Source organism: Amphiura filiformis, chromosome 3, assembly GCF_039555335.1.
Source record: "Amphiura filiformis chromosome 3, Afil_fr2py, whole genome shotgun sequence".
Taxonomy (NCBI): domain Eukaryota; kingdom Metazoa; phylum Echinodermata; class Ophiuroidea; order Amphilepidida; family Amphiuridae; genus Amphiura; species Amphiura filiformis.
In genome coordinates this window covers 78,965,405-78,986,956 of record NC_092630.1, presented here as the reverse complement: position 1 = coordinate 78,986,956, position 21,552 = coordinate 78,965,405, and the positions used below count along the sequence as shown (strand labels likewise).

At 37.1% G+C, this 21,552-nt stretch overlaps 1 long non-coding RNA gene across 1 annotated transcript; it reads right to left on the bottom strand.

Annotated features, from left to right (window-relative positions):
* Positions 1-14,978: 14,978 nt before the first annotated feature.
* On the bottom strand, positions 14,979-20,235 carry LOC140147778 (uncharacterized). Its single transcript, XR_011858406.1, has 3 exons — positions 19,681-20,235; positions 19,257-19,383; positions 14,979-15,133 (listed from the first exon to the last, which is right to left on the bottom strand). It is a non-coding gene; the product is annotated as an uncharacterized lncRNA (long non-coding RNA).
* Positions 20,236-21,552: the final 1,317 nt, after the last annotated feature.

Genomic DNA, 21,552 nt, shown 5'->3' with positions numbered 1-21,552 from the left:
TGATGCCCTTGTCAGTTTGTGGGTGATCATTATGGTATAGGATTATGCTTAAAAGGTGATGTACGTAATTTTGGATGAAAGTTGATAGATAATCATAAACAACGGGTCATACCTGCTTTAAACGTGATCGACACGCTCATGTAGTTTGTCCTTGCCTTTTAAATGCTCCCTGCTGCTCAGTCATTTCTGGCATGATTTCTTCCGCTTCATCCACGATACTGTCTACGCTGGATCCCGTCTACAATGTCAAGTCGTGGTGAGCATATTCCCAGCAATTTGGAACGAGAACACGAAGGAGACACAAGAGTAACGCCGGGTGAGAAACACAGTCGATAATGGAAAAAAGAATTCATGAAAGCTTCACTTCAACATGGGCCAGTTCAAATCAATCAAGACTGGCCCATGCAAGGAATGAATCTTATTCTGGTATGCATTTCATGCAGTGCATAAAAGCAGAGTCATTTGTGAACAAATTTTTACTATATGTATGAATTATTGCTTTTAAAATCAAAGTACTGGGTGTAGGAAATAGATATGAAAGGCGCAACTTAATTCTTTATGCATATGCAGGGTGTATATGAATTATGATGCATGGGTATGTTCCCCCTGAGAAGTAGGAAAAATTTGCATAATGAAGGTCCAATTGAAGTCCTTCGTGCATCATTTTTACACTATTGTTGCTATAAACAGAAAAGGAATCTAAACTTAATTTGCAACTCATTGATGCATCATTTTACACAATCATTGCTTTTAAACAGAAAAAGAGTCTGAACTCAATTTGTAAAATTTACTTGAGATTTGAAATTGACAATTACTACTCCCAATTCCAGAATTTTGTTGGAATTAACAAGATTTCAAATCTAAGCTTAGATCACGGGCAATCCAGGTTTGTATCTGAAACTCGGGGAGCTGATCCTGGTTGCGATGGTTATTTGTGGATTGTCTAAGGTGTGCGCTCTTGAAGCAGCAAAGTCCCTGAATTGTTGTTTAATGGTTTATGGAATGATGTGGGCCATAGTCGTCAGCAACAACCTGTAAAGTGTGCTGAGACTTGTGGATCAACGTCTAGGCGTTGTGCCTGTGCGGAGCGCACTATAAATCACTGCGCGCTTTTTTTATGCTTCTATATCACTTGCTTCTGTTTCATCTGCTACAACATCAATTTGATCAGCTATACAAGTACTGAATGATTTTTCTTCTTCCTTGGCAGTTTCGCTGTGGCCATCAAGCATCTGTTGAACCTCGTGTCCATCTGTTTGGTCTACTGGGCTTTCATCATCTTCATGCTCATCTATTTGGTTTCCTGTGCTTTCTTCTTCCTTGGCAGTTTCACTGTGGCCATCAAGCATCTGTTGAACCTCATGTCCCTGATGTTGGAAGATTGAGGTTCAAGGTGAAATCCACTGCAAGCTGCTTGAGCTGATCGAAGATCGGCTTGAATGCCATTTCGATGTTGGAGCGGGTGTCCTTCCCAACAGTTTTGCTGACTTTATGGAATGTCTATTCGATGAATTTATGATTTGCAGCATTAGCTTCGTTGACTTGCCACCTTTGTCTCCAGAAATGTGTACCCACAAGGTATCACGGTCATTGTTATCTACAAACTGCAGCTGATTTGTGTTGCGTAAATGCTCCACAGTTCTCGATATGACATCAGCAACATCTGCTGCACGAATGGCATGAATTGGCTTGCCGGTGTCTACATCATTAAATGTTACACATTCATACTCGTATTCAAGTGATGCAATCTCATCTTTCAGCTGCCTCTCAGTCCCCATAAGGTTAATCCCAGGTTCTTTATTCAGCATACCCTTTTACATATTGCCACGCAGTCATGGGCATGGTGCTTCTCAATTCAAGAACTGTCTCACGCGAAAATTTTCCAAGCACTTTAAAGCCAGCAGTCTGCAAGGCATGTAGATAGGCTTCCTTGTTCCGTTTAAACATAGATACATGCTGAGCCGTCAGGCGTCAGCGACTCCGTTCTTTCATCCGTGCTCGAATCGGATTCACATGACATGTGTTCTTGAAATTCTTCTATAGCCTCGCTACGTTTTCTCCTTGTTTGTCTAGAACAGGTGCTGCTTGAGATCCTAGTTTAAGGAGCGGTAAACAAATTCAATCCTGGACCGTGCAAGGATCTCGTTTTATAATTCTTACAATGCGTACCTGTCGATTGCGTATTCAGGCAAGATGGAAAAATGGTTTTCAAGATGCACTTTAGCAATACCCGGTTGGGCATTTGGGCTACATCTGAATGATTTCTTTTTCCTTGGCGGCATCTGGAAATAAGGATCAAACAACTCAAATGCCATAATAGGCCTATGACCAATTGGAAAATAAACCTGCTTATATTTGTGAAACCTTCATATTTGTTGTAGTTTGTAGTAGTAAACTGGTGCAAAAAACCCTGCAAAAATTGCAATGTATACAGCAAGCAGCCTCTGCAACCCATTGTGGGGGCTAAAATTCTACTCAATAGTGCAACACTTCAAATGCTATAAAATAGGAAAAATTTCAAAACTATGCAACACCAACAAATAAATTAATTGAAATAACTGCACATATTAATGCATTTGTCACTGCTAAATTCTCACTTGCTCGGGTCCTGGAGAGATATGCCTCATGTTACCTTGGTTCTCCTATACTCCTGGTCAACCTCACCTGTCACTAAGGTAGAAAGCCTGAAAATTTGATTGACTTACAGTGCCCCATCAAATTTGTTGCATACACCAGTTCAATGACATTCTTACACATTATTCACAATGAAATGGTTTTGTTATCAACGAAACATGGAAGTTGGATAATTGAAACCTTGCAAAGATTAGATTTTTTACATGTCATGTTTGTCAATGCTTTAAGTAAACATCGATTCATCCATTGTTTTGGATGAGCAGTTATGTTTACTACACTTAATTTTGTCTCGTATCAGGCATATAAATGTAATGACAACCAAGGGTGTAGGGTTACTAGGAATACAATTTGGAGACAAAGCCTTAAAAACATCCGAACTTGCCCTGCTTGGGTAAAGCTCCCGGTGCCAGCAGTCTATTATTTTGGGGTTATGATTATTCCTGATTTTCCAAAATAGGTATCATTTTACATTAACACGAAGCCGGATATAAAAAAAAAACCAATGGCAGTATGAACCCCTAAATGACCTTTGACACCTATTGACATTGACCTTTACATCTCCTCTATCCCTTCAGTATCTTTACACAAAGATCACCCTATTCAAGTTGCATTAAACTAATTACATTAAACTCTTCTCAATTCTGCATGAAGTCCATTCACATTCACTCGTGGCCCATGGCGACAGTGGTTGAGTTGACACTTGATTCAGAGTGGGAGAGCACTGATTTTTTGCTGGGATTTTTCTGGATGGAAAGATCGGGATCTCAATTCTTATTTGCTAGGCGACAAAAAAAAATGTTATACGGGCGAACGGACCTTTCAAGTAGGGTCGGTTGGTCGGTCCTTTTTTTGTGCGGAGTGAAAATTGACACTAAAAATCACTATAAACTATCAATATTCCACTTATTTTTTTTAATTGGAGAAAAAAATTTGCTTGCGAAATGTTCAAAATTTGGGTCGATATTCATTTGTACAGGAAAATTTTTTTCTCCCAATTTTAAAAAATCTGGTCAGTCGGGCCTGTAAAACGGTCCACTTTTTTCGTTGCCTTGCTGAATTTTAACATGGACCACGTTTCAAATTTAATATGTTGCCGTGTTGGCATTTCAAAATGGTTAGTATTGAACATAGTAATTCTGTCTTTGTATTTTTACAAGTCTATCATTAAAATTTTGGCAACATTTGTTTATGGGTCGTATTTGTAAGACAAAAACTTGTTTAGGGGGTATTTTTAAAGGAAGAACGGAAAAAACTTGTTTAGGGGGTATTTTTAAAGGAAGAACGGTAAAAACTTGTTTAGGGGGTATTTTTAAAGGAAGGACAGTAAAAACTTGTTTAGGGGGAAAAATCTGCTTACTGAGAAGAACTCAGTTAGGGTTGTCTGGAAAAAAAATTGGTCAAGCGTGGGAACACCATTGTACATGACTGCCCCCCAGGGCAGTACTTCAAAAATATCTTTCTGCCTGATTCAAATGATTCCATCAACATTGAACTGGTGAGTGGTTTTATCTTACACTATAGAGCCATTCCATGTCAAATAACCAAATGTGTCCTAACATCAGTAAATTCAATGTCATGGTGATTTTACAAAACATTACCCCATTTTTTCTTCGCCACTGGTTGTATATCATACATGGACACCTTATATGCGAGTTTCTGCAATTTACACCAGAACATATATTTCCAAAGTGCAAACATCACCATAAACATTTTGTACAAAAGTTCAAAGTCGGGCATAACCTGTAAAGTTCTTTAAAAAGACTACATTTTTTGGAGAGCTGGTGAGGACACTTTGTCCGTCCACTCACTCGAATACAAGAGATCAAACTCTTGTGCTTCTAACTTCATTTCCTTATCTCTAAGCCTGATCGCTCTTCCAATCTTTAACATCACACATTTTCTGATAGAATGGCCTACTTGCAGTCCATATGATGGTGATTTTGACATTTGGATGCCGTTCTTGGTTTTCTGTTTCACTTTGCCCGACAGGCTCTTCGTAGCTTTGACGATTACATCAAACATCTGCGGTTTGATACACTCAATCAGACTTACTCGTTCTCCTTGTAGCTCATGTACCTTGTTCACTAAGCGCCCCAGCTGTTGGGCTGCGATATGGTAACGTCTTCTTTCTCCGGACCGATCTAACATGACTGTGCCAAAATTCAGGATTAGGTCATCATCATGTATAATACTTAATACACCATCACCCACATCTTCATCTTGCTAACTACTATTTCCTTCAAATTCTTATAATTTGAGTGATCCTGGACTGAGGGTTGGTCTGAGATATTGTTTGGAGGAAGCCCTGAAATGGACTGAAAATAAATAAAATTATGAACATTTGACTTTCAAAAAGAAAAGGAAAAATATCAAGCAATGCAGATAAACCGGCATCTCTGTAAAATTAATGGTTTGGACTACAACAACAACAACAAAAGTGTGTTACAATACAAAGATTATGAAGATAAAAAACAGCTGGTGGAACGATAACTCAAAAATAATTGTGAATGCAATGTCTGTTAAAGGCCCATTCAGTGATTTGCTCATCCGGACGATCGTAAAAATCATCAAAATTCAGATTTTGGTACCTTTGTAATTGGCATAGATGTGCTAACATAGCCTGCTAGTGGTTCGGTCGAAAGCCGTGTATTTTAGACAAAATAAAGCATTTGCATGATTCTGGACTTTTGATACTGACAGTACAAAAAGTCCGACTCGAGATCGAAAAGAAGCTCACTCTCCACGCACCAACACGCGTTGCGTATTGTTTCTACTACTTATTACATCAGTAGCTACTATTTTAAACAAAATACACAATTTTAACTGTTTTTCATATTTGAATTGACCGTTAGTTTGCCTCGGTGACCTTTAACATGTTTAATTGCTTATTTTGTTTTCTACTACAAAAATTAAGCGTCTGTTTTAAATCAATTTAGACTCTACTTCCCCGTGTTAGAAACACTGGACTAGGAAGTTTTTCCAGTCGACAGGAAGACTGTACGAAAATCTCGATTTTCTCGAGTCGATCTGAGTTGAAGTAGAAAACCTTTCTAAAACTTCTGTTTTTGACTAATTTGTCGATGTATTCAGGGGAAAAGTGGTTTAATGAAATTCTGTAGACTTATTCTTTATTTCTAAGCAACTCTGACAAATTTCCATTTTTTTTTTTTGTTCCTGTGAAATCACTGAAAGGGCCTTTAACATAAAAATTATCTTGCCAATTACCTGTGTTTTTTGCTCCTTTGCTCATGGCGTCTGCTCCTGATACCTGTTTTTGCAAATATACACATTTCCTGTCTATGTCACATTGCATAACATATTTTTAAATTGTTAAAACAATGCATCATTTGCAATGCTACATTTTGCTGAAACTCATATGAAAACTGGACATTTGGTTCCAAAGATAATGGCGATTGAAGGGTTGCAAAAACAATAAGAAACAAAGGATATAATTTCTTTTATTTGGCTGTATCTTAATAATAGCAACATTCCCAACTTCCAATTGATTTTGCTTGATCACATTACATGTACAAACTCTAAAACTTACCAATTAGATTATGTTTGACACCTGCAGAAATAAAAATAACAAATTACCGAAAAAAAAAACAAATAAAAACTAGAGTCAACAGACGCTGATACAAGCCGCAATTTGACCCCTATAACTTGACCCCTGGGTTACGGATGGGGTCAACTGCTCTTGCATTGTGCTTAGGAGGTCATAAGAAATATTCCTGGTGAATTGCACAGCCGCCATCGGCGCTGTGCATTCTTTTTACCGCGTTCTTCTTCTTCTTCTTTCTTCTTCTTCTGTCAACATCATGTTAATCAGCCATCGTAGCCACATGCTTTCAGCCATGTTGATCAAAGTTGATCACTAGGACCATTGAGTGGTGCCACAACTGTCACATGATCATTTCCGGTCAAAGGTTATTCACTTCCGGTCAGTGGCCAAAAACGTTAATAGGCGATGCATGTGCGCAAGTGACGTCATGGTGCTATGTAAAATGTGGAAGAAGAAGCATTTTTAATGGAAAAAAAACCTTGTGTACACCGACAAAATGCATTGTTCCAATTTTAAATAAAAAATTCTAACATGTTTAGTTCTCGAGATAAAAATTCTTGAAGTTATTCAGCTAAAAACAGGAAGTGACCCCTTAATGACCTTTGACCCCCAAAATAAAAATACCATGCATGCATCAGGAAACACTTATTCATGTATGTTGGTTATATTATTCTGGTCTGTTTACATTTTGAGATAAAAATTTTTTAAACATTTTTGATAATTTTCGTTTTTGACCGGAAGTAACCCCTTAATGACATTTGACCCCAAAACTGTAGACATCCTAAAGACCCTGGCTAATAGCAATGCATGTGTGTTAATGGCGACTCTCTGCTATGTAATTTGTACAGACAGTGATTTTTTGAATATTTTTTACAAATTTTTCATACTTTTACCGGAAGTGACCCCTTAATGACCTTTGACCTCAATTCTTTTTAGGAAGTTTTAAGCACTGCCACATGTTAATTCATATGCAGGAGTCACATGATCATTGCATGTAATTTGTGGAAGGAGTATCATTTTTTGTGAAATCACATTTTTGACCATTATAGCTAGGTCAAAGGTCACAGCGAGGTCAAAGTCAAATGGAAGGTTTGGCCTAGCCCAATGGTCATTTGGGTCAACTTTGGTTGAAATCTGCCAATCCCTTGCGGAGCTAGATGCAGTTGATTGCGGTTGCCAGAAGAAAGAAAGAAAGAAAGAAAGAATTGAGAAGAGACAGCACAAGCCCGACGTTTGACGTCGGCTTGTAAAAACAAAAAAACAGACAGAAAATTTCTAATCTGCTGCAGAAATACTCCCTCGATGTTTGCGGCATACCTGGGAAATTAAAGTAAATTAGACAAAAATTCAACTTATTCAAAAGGCCAAGTAGTAAGCCTATGCGTCATAAAATATGTCACCCACAAATTTTGCCCGTACACACCAGTCCCATGTATTGCCATGATTCTTCATGGGGGACAGGTCAAAAAATTTAGACTGTTGAAAGAAGGGGAACTTTGCAAAAGTTTAGGGTATTGTGAGAGGTGGGGGGGGGGGGTCAAAAAGTTTTGATGTGCCAAAGGGCTGGGGATTCGGACTCGGACTTGCACGGGGTGGACTCAACTCCATCACTAATATCCAATAGGTCCCATAATGGAACCCTGAGGATGATCTAGCAGGAAAATCTGGGATATAGATACATGTCCATGATTGTGAGGACATTGGTGGTTTGTATGCATAAATCTCATTGAAGATTTAGCTGGAAAATCTGGGATATACATGATTGTGAGGACATTGGTGGTTTGTGTGTGCATAGATCTCATTGAAGATGATTTAGCTGGAAAATCTGGGATAAAAAAACATGATTGTAAGGACATTGGTGGTCTGTGTGCATAAATCTCATTGAAGATGATCTAGCAGGAAAATCTGGGATATATGGTCGAATCCAACCAAAAGGGTCCACGGGCCAAAAATAAAAGTCCGAAATAAAAATGTCTCCACAATATTTTCCTTTTGCCCATTGATTGATGACATATTAGCCTTATAGGAACCAAAAGTGCCATTACTAATCTTGAAAAATAAATCCAGGACGTGTGATAGTAAATGTGATGTCAAAACCCAATGTTACCTACGAATACCACTAGGATGCTTTCACTATCGCAATACTAATCAACCTAAAACAAATGGAATATTCCCATTAACGCTTTTTTCGTGTAATGTAGACCACATGGTGCCAAGAAAATACTAGCTCAACCAGAAAATATTTGTTTTTATTTTTATAACGCGATCAAAATGATCTTAGTCAATTTATGCTAGTTTATTTTTGAAAATGAAGTTTAGGTCAGTTTCTGTATTTTATTTATCAAATGAGTATGAATCAATTTACACATTGTATAAGAACGAGTAGGATATATGTTTTCAAGAATATTAGGAATTATACGCATACACCTAACGCTTTATACAATGAAAAGGTGAAGAAACCCGGTATTAAGTAGGTAACATGAGCGATTTAACAATATCTATATTGAGTTTAGAGGTTTAAATTTTGCTATTATGGTAATGAATTGATAGAATGGTCGTTTTTAGGTCTCTTTCAGATGGTACGTCCAAATGAATAAATGCTATTGCCTTAGATCAAAAAAATTATGATGCTTTTAGCAAGATTTTGACTACTTCATTTTGATATACAAGTAGTCAATCAGCAATTATACATAATAAATAATTGTTGAATGAATCCGTATATGGGTAATAATAGTGTCCTGGGGTACCGCTTAAAGTTTTTGACAATTAATTTCCATTGGTAGGGACACTTCATTACACATGTCATGTATTATGCTGTATTCGTAAGTAACATTTCAGTATTTGTAGGTAAGAATTAGACTTTTGGTGGATATCGCAATCAAAACTTCATTTTATAAAGCACTTTGAATGTATTATTTTCTTTATGTGCGTTTATTGATACTTAAGACCCTATCATGTATTAATAATGTCGGTTCACAGCGGTTGAAAGAGGATTGAAGTAAGAAACAAAGGCACTAAAGTGACTTTAATTTGCTTAATTGCACACAAATCGCTTAAAACCGTTATTGCAGACTTGTGAAGTCCATCTTGGAGTCAGTTACGTCTTGTGGCCTTTTGTTTGAGGGCAACTACAATTAGCTTTATACCAGGGTCCATCACTGTGTTGTCTAGATCATGAGACAATGAGAACAGTCGTTTTTTCCATGGTATTCGTAGGTAACCTTAGCGTAAAACGTCAAAAGTTACCTTGAATAAATCAATTTGGACACAAATTACTCAGAAACCAGAAGGTCGGTAAACATTTAAAATGAAGCACACATGACAGTTGACAAATCCAAGTATTTATCCCTTCTAATCTTCTTTGAATCTGATTTTTCTTTCAAATGAGCAGACCGTCGTCTATTTCAGTACATATTTTTCAACAATTAAGCCGTATTCAGTTTTGCATGGTGGGCATGTATGTGAATTCGCAACTTTCATTGACATATGATTTGATAGCAAACATACAGGCCTTCGTTATGTACCAAAATGGGCATTGGCATGAATGGCGGTGTTTCACAATACTGTCATGATGTCAAATTGTATTCAGAGGTAACATTCGGTTACCAAATTTACCTCTGAATACTTGCTTTTATTGTTAACATCTCAGAAATATTTAAACGCAGGCTATTGAAACTTGGTAGAAATAAAGAGTGTATTACCCTGCACCTATTGCTTAACTATTGTTTACTATTCTCTCAGTTTGTGGAAATGACACAGCTTTTAACATGTATTCGGAGGTAATGCAAATTTTTACCAAACCTAACTTTGTGCCATTTAGTATTTCTGGCAGCTAAACACAATAATAAAGATGTCTGAATGCAATGCATTTCAGTATTGGACATATTAAAGCTTGTATCAATTGCGCATTTATTAGTGATTTCCATTTTTTAAAGATATATCTAGTGTTATGAAAAATTGTATTCGTAGGTAATGTAAAAAAATACCACTCAAAAAATTACCACAAAAAATTCATAATTATGTACAAATATATGAAAAATTGAACAAGCAATCTCTGAATACACTCCTTTCAGGAAATCAATTTAGATTCAGTCCAATGACTTCTTTTCATAACTGATTTAGATGTTTTTAAAAATACTTTAAGAAATATTTTGAAAAAATGGGTAAAAATAGCATGTTTTGGGGTCTCTGTGTCTATGTTTTTCACAGTAGGTGGTCTTATTATATATGGCGCGAAGCGTATGATCAAGGCGAATAAACACAATACAAAAAACGAATGCCAATTGATCAATACTTTTAAGTTATGACCCTGAACATGCCGTGTACACTTTTCGTTGGATTCGACCATATACATGATTGTGAGGACATTGGTGGTTTGTGTGCATAGATCTCATTGAAGATGATTTAGCTGGAAAATAGTTTGTCTTCATGCTCAATTAAAGCCCCTAGCAACGATTCTGCCAAACATCTAAAAAAAATTAAATTTGTTATAAATTATGTTAATTGAGACATATGTATGTACAATTGCCAATGACTAAGTTTTGTGTGAAAAAAATAACCAAAAAGATAGAAAACGGCATGTATTGTAACATTCGAAGCTCCATTCATTTGTGTGCAATTACCTATTGTACTCGATGGACAATGATAACCTCTGATGACAAAAATTAACGGTGTACCTAAATTATAAAGTTTTCAGACCTATTACTTGCAGGGCACGTTAGCACACACAGGACCTGTACAAAAATGCCAAAATCAGATTTTTGATGATTTTTCAGATTTTTTATTTTTCAAATCATTGAATGGGGCTTTAAACATAAAGTACAATAACAATAGAAAGCATCGACTTGCATGTAAACTTGAACAGCACATATGTAGGGTACATGCTATGAAGCACTGCAAGTTTAGATCTACAAAATCAGATTCTCAAACACTATGCACACACACCACCAATGTCCACACAGTGATATATGAGACAGTTCGTGGCTTAAGGATGTACAAGTCGGACCGACAAATTGCCGGTTTCAAGAAATCCATGTCATCCCATATGCCACATCCATTGTCATTATTATGATCACCCCACCCCTTTCAGTTATCTTTTGTGTGCAGTAGATTGAGTCTTTTGAATTCAATGCTAAATCGATCCATTATCATCTTCAATGACATAGATGCACACACACACCACCAATGTCCTCACAATCATCTCCTTGATTTTCCACCAAAATCATCTTCAATAAGATCTATGCACTCACCCCACCAATGTCCTCACAATCATCCTTGATTTTCCCACGAAATCATCTTCAATGAGATCTATGCACACACACCACTAATGTCCTCACAATCATTGTATATCCTCGATTTTCCACCGAAATCATCTAAATGAGATCTATGCGCACACACCACCAATGTCCTCACAATCATATATCATCAAGCACTTAGCCAGCCAGCCGTGTAGGCTGTACACGGCCACGTGCAAAATTACACGGCCGATTTTCTGTTCGCACGGCGCATGCTTGTCGTGCAAATAAAATTAAAAAATTTGTTTTTGAGTGCCGGTCGGCCAGTGTAAATGCCGGCTCACCCAACCGGCGCCGACCATAGCTACAGAACATGCATTTAAAATCTTCATATTACATTAACAACAGTGTCTGCACTTGTCTAGATATATTAACTGGCACTGTTATGAAGACAGTGCCAGTTAATATAGCCACTGTTAAAAAAAAAAAAAAAAAAGGTTTGTCTCAGCTTCCTTTAGGCTAAAACCCTTAAAGCGCTATGCATTTTTTTTTTTAGCAAAAAAAGGCAAAGCGGTTGCGGAAATTCCTTTTTTATTGCATTTTTGTCCCACTTTTTTTTGTCCGCTTTGCGTCCAAATTTTTGTCAGTCAAAAGACCCCACCAAAAAAAATATGCGCTGAAAATCAAATTTTAAAGCTACGATGCGTGGGAAGCTGAGACAAACCTTGTTTTTTTTCTTGGCCTTATGAAGACACCCTAATTGGTTATGACCAAATTGTAATTCCAGTTATTCCAAGCTCCGTTCTCGTAATGTGCGCGGAGTATATTTATGTATCTCGAAATTCCTACAACTGTCTATGTTTCCTCCTACACTTGTTCCTTGTTGGATTCCTGTTTACCCTGAGAAAAGCCACTACACTATGATTCTGTAAGTATGCGCGTAGCCTTGCAGGAAACAAAGTCTGGTAGTTAAATAATTTCCTCTTTGGATTTCTTGATTTTTTCATTTCCTGGAGAAATTTGGGATTGTGAAGATAAACATAATATGCTTATATTTTCCAGGTCATATAAGCTTACATTCTCTAAATTGATATTGAAACAATATTCTTTGTGCATTTGAATTAATAGCTAGGCATACTTAAATTAAAATGAATAAGACACCCATGGTCAAAGCAAAAAAAGTTACAAAACTGAAACAATATTCAGGCTATTGGAATATAAGTAAATAGCTAATTAAGTACATGTAAATAACTTCCAGGCCAAATTTCGGGAAACTGCTCAGCCAAAATCTTTTCTTGCAGCTTCACATACCCTCATTTCAAAATAATAAAAAATAAGATTGATTTTTCAATGCCGCACTGGTGATGAGATCAACCTTATCTTTGATGGGTTAAAAACTCACTCGATCGTGAGCACTTGTATTAGCCATTACCATACAGCGATTTGACCCCCTTTCCCTGGTGCATCATTTCAAAGTGACAATATCAAAAATACAAAACAAATCAAGTATTTCATGTACCTTTAAAACAATCATTCTTTCAGATGCAAAAAGGCCCAGCATGAAGTATTAATGACAATATACCCCAAACATCCTGCTCCTAGATAGCTGACACCATAGGCTATAAAAATGAGTATGGATGATAAGCTAAGGTGTTATAGATTTCATAGAATCCTTTTTAAAAATATAGGTAAAAAAAATCCTTAATTTTCTGACGTAATTCCGTTATACCGACACATTTTTGGTCCTGGATCTTTCCACATGTGTGACACTTTTTTCAATTTTTATATGATGGCAGGGGTATAACCAGACCTTAATCTATCCACCAAAATAAATCCAAATTTAGTGTTTACAGCTAACCGAGGACTGTCCTCTATTGAATGTGTATGTTCAGGTGGTGAGTGTATGCAGCTAATCTATCCACCAATATAAATCCAAATTTTGTGTTTACAGCTAACCGAGGACTGTCCTCTATTGAATGTATGTCCAGGTGGTGAGTGTGTGCAGCTTCTGTATCCACCAAAACAAATCCAAATTTATTGTGTACAGCTAACAGAGGACTGTCCTCTATTAAATGTGTACGTGTGGTAAGTGTGTGCAGCTTATGTATCCACCAAAACAAATCCAAATTTATTGTGCACAGCTAACAGAGGACTGTCCTCTATTAACCCTCGTCTACCTGAGCCATTTTTTGTAACATCACACCCGAAGGGGGGGTGGATGCCACCCCCTCCCTAGATTTTCCAAACGAACCCCCCTATGATGTTTATTTTGGTACCAGTGTATAGCTACGGGTCTCAGCTATCCTATGATACCAAATAAGTACCAACATCCTCCATACATGGCAGCTGTGACGTCATAATGAAGCACGCCCCCGAAAATTTTGGAAATATTGAATATACACAAAATATAGGGCAAAACTTGATTTTGGGCTAAAAAATCGTACAAACATGCGATTTTCACCGGATTTTTGGTAACATCATGAAGGAAATCACTACTTTTACATATATACTAAGTTAGAAGTCAATATTAGTTTAACTTTTTTTATTAGAGCAATTTCAAATATCGCCAGGTGGCAACCACCCCCTCCCTACCCTCTGACTTTGACGGCTCACCATACCCCCGGGTAAGGTGGTGGGTCCAAAGTTTTTTCGCGAAAATGAGCGCAAAGGATGGTTCCACAATTACCCAGAGTCATTTCGCGGCAAATTTGAGCGTTTTAGCGAACCAGAAAAAAATTCTATAGGGGGGGTGGTAACCACCCCCCCTTCGGTAGACGAGGGTTAAATGTATATGTTCAGGTGACCGTATGTAGCTAATCTATCCACCACCAATACAAATCCAAATTTAGTGTTTACAGCTAACCGAGGACTGTCCTCTATTGAATGTGTATGTTCAGGTGGTTAGTGTGTGCAGCTTATCCTCTATTGAATGTGTATGTTCAGGTGGCAGTATATAGGCAAAAAAAAAAAAGTTGTATTGCCATTTTCGGCCGACCCAAAAATCAGAAAATCTAGCGTCGCTTTTTTTTTTTATATTTAACAATCTTTTATTTAAAGAAAATGAGCCTGCTAACTGCATTTTTGCTCAAAGAGAAAAACGTGTTTTGGGGGCATTTGAAAAATATTTGGTCACGCATGTGTACAACATAATACTTCCTTTTGATATAGGTCACATATTTGAGAGCTCCAATTGCAAAATAGCACATGGCAAGTTTTGGAAATCCTCAGTAGGGTTTGTCTGAGGTGATTATCTGGTAAAAGGGACCATGAAACCAGTTTGTTGTCATTGTTTGCAGATAAATTTCTTCAAATATTTAGTTTGTGTTCTAAGGTAAATAGATAGCAGATTAGGGATTATTTAGCCATGGAAATCTTCTACTTCTACCAAATGTTCAATTGGCCCTTTTACAATTGAATTGATGCACTTTCGGTTTTGTGTTTGTTTTATTTTAGTTTCCAGCACAATTAAATTGCAAGCAAAGGAAACATCCTACAATAATTTCTGTTTTAAAATAATCTTTCTCAAAATGGGCACAACTTACCACAAATCTTTGTTTTTCTTGCCCTTGTAGAAGTACTGGTAGCAGTGTTTGTTTTGATATTCACTTGCTCTCCTTTCAGCTTCTTCTGCATCAATCGCTCCCTTTGTACTCCAAAAGAAAACTTTTGGCTGCAAATTTCTTAGTTGAAAAAATTCCCTTTCCTGTAAAAATATTAAAAACAACACACTACAACATTATTCTTTGCTTTAAACATAATGGTTAAAAGAGCAATGCAAGGACATTTCACAAGCAGGCATGAGAGCAAAATTTGCAGGAAACTGGTGAAAAAAGCCTGAAAAGCATGTGAATTCAAGCTAAAGAGTCCAAATTGGCTGAAAATAAATAAAAACACATAAATCTGGACATCAAATTTGCAGGAATTCCTGAAAATTCTCATGCCTGCACAAGTAATCCCACTGAAATTTGATACAAGATTCCTTGATATTTGGAATAATTCACTATACTATAAGATTTTGACACTGAAAATCACACTGAAAACCATTTCAGCATCTATAGCTATTTCAGTGTTACTTATGATATCGCGACCTTAACTTGACCAAAATAAACCCGACCGCCTCACGACTCGACTTCTGGAAGTTATATCGAGTGACTTGACCTGTACAGATGACCTCTGACCCAAACCGCGTGAGATTCTGATTTTTACCGATCGACGAACAAATCCATAAATCACAGCAATATGATCTCTTCTCGAAATGGACGCAGCGAAAGCCAGTTGTTAATTTACCGGTGGCGGTAAATTAAAAATGGCGGTTAATGAACCAGTAAATTAACGTTAATTTACGATAATTAACATAAATTAAGTAAATTATGAAAATACGAGGTTTGCACAGCAAACTTTTTTAACTAAGAAATGTAGTGGCCTTTACAGCTCTATTCAAGCATTGCAAGTAGGATAACCTTTTAAAAATTCAATTATAACAATACTTCTGTTTGAAACCTTGGGGTGGGGTCATCAGAATATTGCGTACCGGGATGTCCCACTTTCAGTTACTGACATCTCTATAGGCCCTACCCTACCTACCTTTTGCTGTTTTGGCAACCCACCAGTACAGTATGCCAATTATTGTTCAGAAAAAAACACTCAAATAAATACCCAAATTGTGTGCTTTTTAAATACTTCTGCCAAAATTATGTAGCTTTTGAATATAATTTTCGATATCTACCAAAATCTCTAAAAATGCACCCAAATCTGTGGCACATACCCATAGTGTCCCACTTGTGTTTGAAACAATTCAAAATATCACAAAAGAGGATAACAATATTCTTGCAGTTCAGTCAAATTGCAACAGAAAACATTTTTCAGTTATATGCTCAAAAGTATACGCCTGTAGAAAGTGGAAAACATGAAAGGGGGCAAGATTTAGTATCATCATAAATCTGCACAAGATATCCCCTGTGGAGACATATACACACACAGCTTCACCAAACCAACTTGATATTACTTGGAGTATAGTATCATCATAACTCGGCACATGATATCCCCTGTGGGGACATTATACACACAGCTTCACCAAACCAACTTGATATTACTTGGAGTATAGTATCATTATAACTCTGCACAAGATATCCCCTGTGGGGACATTATACACACAGCTTCACCAAACCAACTTGATATTACTTGGGAGTATAGTATCATAACTCTGCACATGATATCCCCTGTGGGGACATTATATACACAGCTTCACCAAACCGACTTGATATTACTTGGAGTATAGTATCATAACTCTGCACAAGATATCCCCTGTGGAGACATTATACACACAGCTTCACCAAACCAACTTGATATTACTTGGAGTATAGTATCATAACTCTGCACATGATATCCCCTGTGGGGACATTATATACACAGCTTCACCAAACCGACTTGATATTACTTGGAGTATAGTATCATAACTCTGCACAAGATATCCCCTGTGGAGACATTATACACACAGCTTCACCAAGCCAACTTGATATTACTTGGAGTATAGTATCATAACTCTTCACATGATATCCCCTGTGGGGACATTATATACACAGCTTCACCAAACCGACTTGATATTACTTGGAGTATAGTATCATAACTCTGCACAAGATATCCCCTGTGGAGACATTATACACACAGCTTCACCAAACCAACTTGATATTACTTGGAGTATAGTATCATAACTCTGCACATGATATCCCCTGTGGGGACATTATACACACAGCTTCACCAAACCAACTTGATGTTACTTGGAGTATAGTATCATAACTCTGCACAAGATATCCCCTGTGGAGACATTATACACACAGCTTCACCAAACCAACTTGATATTACTTGGAGTATAGTATCATAACTCTGCACATGATATCCCCTGTGGGGACATTATATACACAGCTTCACCAAACCGACTTGATATTACTTGGAGTATAGTATCATAACTCTGCACAAGATATCCCCTGTGGAGACATTATACACACAGCTTCACCAAACCAACTTGATATTACTTGGAGTATAGTATCATAACTCTGCACATGATATCCCCTGTGGGGACATTATACACACAGCTTCACCAAACCAACTTGATATTACTTGGAGTATAGTATCATTATAACTCAGCACAAGATATCCCCTGTGGGGACATTATACACACAGCTTCACCAAACCAACTTGATGTTACTTGGAGTATAGTATCATAAACTCAGCACAAGATATCCCCTGTGGAGACATTATACACACAGCTTCACCAAACCAACTTGATGTTACTTGGAGTATAGTATCATAACTCAGCACAAGATATCCCCTGTGGGGACATTATACACACAGCTTCACCAAACCGACTTGATATTACTTGGAGTATAGTATCATAACTCAGCACAAGATATCCCCTGTGGGGACATTATACACACAGCTTCACCAAACCGACTTGATATTACTTGGAGTATAGTATCATAACTCAGCCCAAGATATCCCCTGTGGGGACATTATACACACAGCTTCACCAAACCGACTTGATATTACTTGGAGTATAGTATCATAACTCTGCACAAGATATCCCCTGTGGAGACATTATACACACAGCTTCACCAAACCAACTTGATGTTACTTGGAGTATAGTATCATTATAACTCAGCACAAGATATCCCTGTGGGGACATTATACACACAGCTTCACCAAACCAACTTGATATTACTTGGAGTATAGTATCATTATAACTCAGCACAAGACATTATACACACAGCTTCACCAAACCAACTTGATATTACTTGGAGTATAGTATCATAACTCTGCACAAGATATCCCCTGTGGAGACATACAAGCCCAGCTATCTTGGTAAGTTATTTGGAGTATAGTGTAATTTTGTCTCAAGATAATTGTCACAAGATATCCCATGTGGACTTAACCTTGGTTCAAGGCGTGGGGACTGAAGTCCGAAAGAATCTGTTTGTCAGTCCCTACTTACTTCCAAACTAACAAAAAGCTGCATGTTTTCCATCAGAGATGCTTGAGAAAGATTCTGAAAGTGAAATGGCCAGATTATAGCACAAATGAAGAAATCTTGCAAAGAGCTGGGTCAAAACCATTGAGTGACACCATTACAGAAAGAAGGATGATGTTGGCTGGACACATCCTGTGTTTGTCAGAGGAAAGCTAGGCACTCAAATATTGCAATGACCTGGACACAACCTGATGGTATGAAGCGGCAGAAACAACGATAGCCAACCATAACAGATTGCGAGAGCTTGCTGCCTGATGTGGTGACTGGTAAAGGAGGAACTAGTCTAGAAAGTCATCGTAACTCAGTATATCTCTTGTGGAGACTTAAACAAGCTTACACAACTTTTAATATTATTTGCTTGGCCTTTGATCTTAACTAAACACCAAATAATGGATACTTGAATCTCACAATCCAATATTTTTATTCCAAGTTTTGAATAAATGTTACAAAAAATGTTGGGATTTGTTTAGTGCCTTTCACATGTATCAAGGCACTTTACATTTATTCCGCTGTCGTTAGAATAATGTCAGCTGCCATACAATGCCCAAGGCATGCTCATACCTTTGGGCGGCGCTCAATGGACAATATTCCCCAACAGCTCCCCATTTATGCACCTGGGTGTAGAGGAGTAATCGAGATAAAGTGCCTTACTCAAGGGCACAACACGATGGCACCACCAGGGCTCCAACCGCAACCCTCCAATTATGAGTCGGAGCCAGTTCCGCTCGGCCACCGTGCTCCCGAATAAAAGCTAGGTTTCAAAAACATCAAAAGCAGATATCTAGTACAGAATCTGGCTCACCTATTGCATCATCTATGAACTTGCTTTCGAATCCTGGTGGGTCTTCTTTCCCAATCCACTGCTCGTATTTCAGGAAGCAGGCCATTTTTGATCTGGATCTCAACGACTGCGACTTTTGTACAGGTTCCTACACAAATGAAACAGATTCAGTCCACTTTAACAATTCAGTTATAACCTCACAATGTTTTTTAAACTATACTAGGAATTCATACGAATCAACCCATGGTCATTGAGGAAAAGATATGAGATTTTGTAAATTTTTCATTTGGTGACAGCTGAAGTTAGAATTATATATGGAGTGAGGTGGAAAGTTTAATTTGCAAGATTCCTAGGGGGAAAGCTAAAATTACATGCAAAGAAGAGAGCTGTGAGATTGAGGAGAATGGAGGGAGGGGAAGGAAAATAAAGAAAGTTGAAATCTTACCATGTTGGAAACCCAATTCATGCAGTACGGTCTGAATTTCACTTTCTCTGAAAGTCTCTTTTCGTGAATTTCTGTAAAACAAATGAAACTAGAACATTTAAATGATGCACAAAACCCTGCATCTTTTACATTGGCAAAGTTCTAACAAGATAAGTTTGACAGGGAGTAGTAGAGCTAATTCACAATTACACTGCAACAAAATCATATTCATTCATTAACCTCTAATTCAAAGTTCAGGTATTGCATTCCGTACCTACATGTACCAAAATCACCCAGGTGTAACTTTTCATTGATCTCATAACCAAGACAAAGAAAATAATTTTTTCAGACCAGAGCCCCTAAATGTCTCCTTAAATTCTTGATTCTAAAGTTGAAACAATTACTTACCAAAGCTATATGTACACTAAAGAGGTTACATCAAACCATGGAAGTACTGATCAAACCAACAATCCAAAATGATTTAACAAAGCAACAACACAAAAATATAAAACAACTAAAATCATAAGGCAAATAAAACAAATCACGACCCACAATGGACATTGTTTGGTTTCGTTTAACTTTGCACTACAATCCATGGTATTGCAATCATTCTGGAAGAAATAAAATAAATTTTGTTTTTATTTGAACACTGGCTATACATTTTGTGTACATACACAGTGGGCGATTTTTTTTTCAAAGGTAGGTTTTCGATAACCCTGACTCCAATCAAACTTGATAAGATTTTGATATAAAATGAAAGATCGTATTTTTTCAAAACATACTAAAATTTGGCGCTCTAAATGGGTATATTTCCGAAGAAATTGTGACAAAACCCACCGAACTACCTCTTTTTTGGTATACCAAATTTATTTTGTGTACTGTTATAGGCCTTTGTATTTGACCTTTTCACTCATTATTACTTCAAAACTGCTGCACGTATTTGACTCAAATTTTGGAATAATACTTTTTTGATGACAATCTTTCAAAAGAAATGGAAATCATATGAAAAAATCAGGTCACCATCGAAAAGTGATCGGGTCACCTACCGTACCTTTAATGTTTCTGATCACTTTTTAGGCCTAGATAGTTGGTTACATTTTCTTCATGCTGTTCATACAGGCCTATATACTTGGCTAAAAAATTTAAGTGACACAAATAGTGACTATTTATAATTTATCAGATCAGTAGAAATGAATTTAGGTTAGATTAGTTGGAACTTATTTCAGGATAACTCATAAAAAATCTCTAATTCAAGAAATAATGACGAATACCACTCAAAACCTGCAATATGATCATTGAACTTACTTTTAGAAAATTCAATGAAAAAAATAATAAATAAAAATACAAGAACTAAAAGACATGTCGATAAAAATAACCTATTTACAGGAAACTTAAATCTTGGCTTTGCAATCCATCTGAAAACAAGTTGGCATGACTTTGCAATTGCATTAAGAATGATTGTCAATATTAAAACCGATGTGTAGTTTTCATCAGTGTCTAATCATGCATGGTCTAATTTTCATGTAAAAATGTGAAGTTTTATAAATCTGTTAAATTGATTCTGGAATTATCACTTTTCTTCATTATTCATCACAGCACCATGTGTATGTACATGTAGTGAAGTGCATGCAACTTACAAGGTAGTTGAAATAATTAGGATTAAATTATAATTCTGATCAACTGGAACTTACACGTTTATGATGGCTACAGTATCACGTCATATCCATGGCGCATCATCAGGCCAGTGATGTTGATCAGGCTCTATATTAATTGGTGACCTGTGGCGTCACAGTGGTGGAAATGAGCGTCACTTTGGAGTCGTCGAGGAATTTTCCTGACCGCTGGGTCGTAACTCCTAGACAAGTTGTGGCGTAGTCCACAAAGAACACAGGT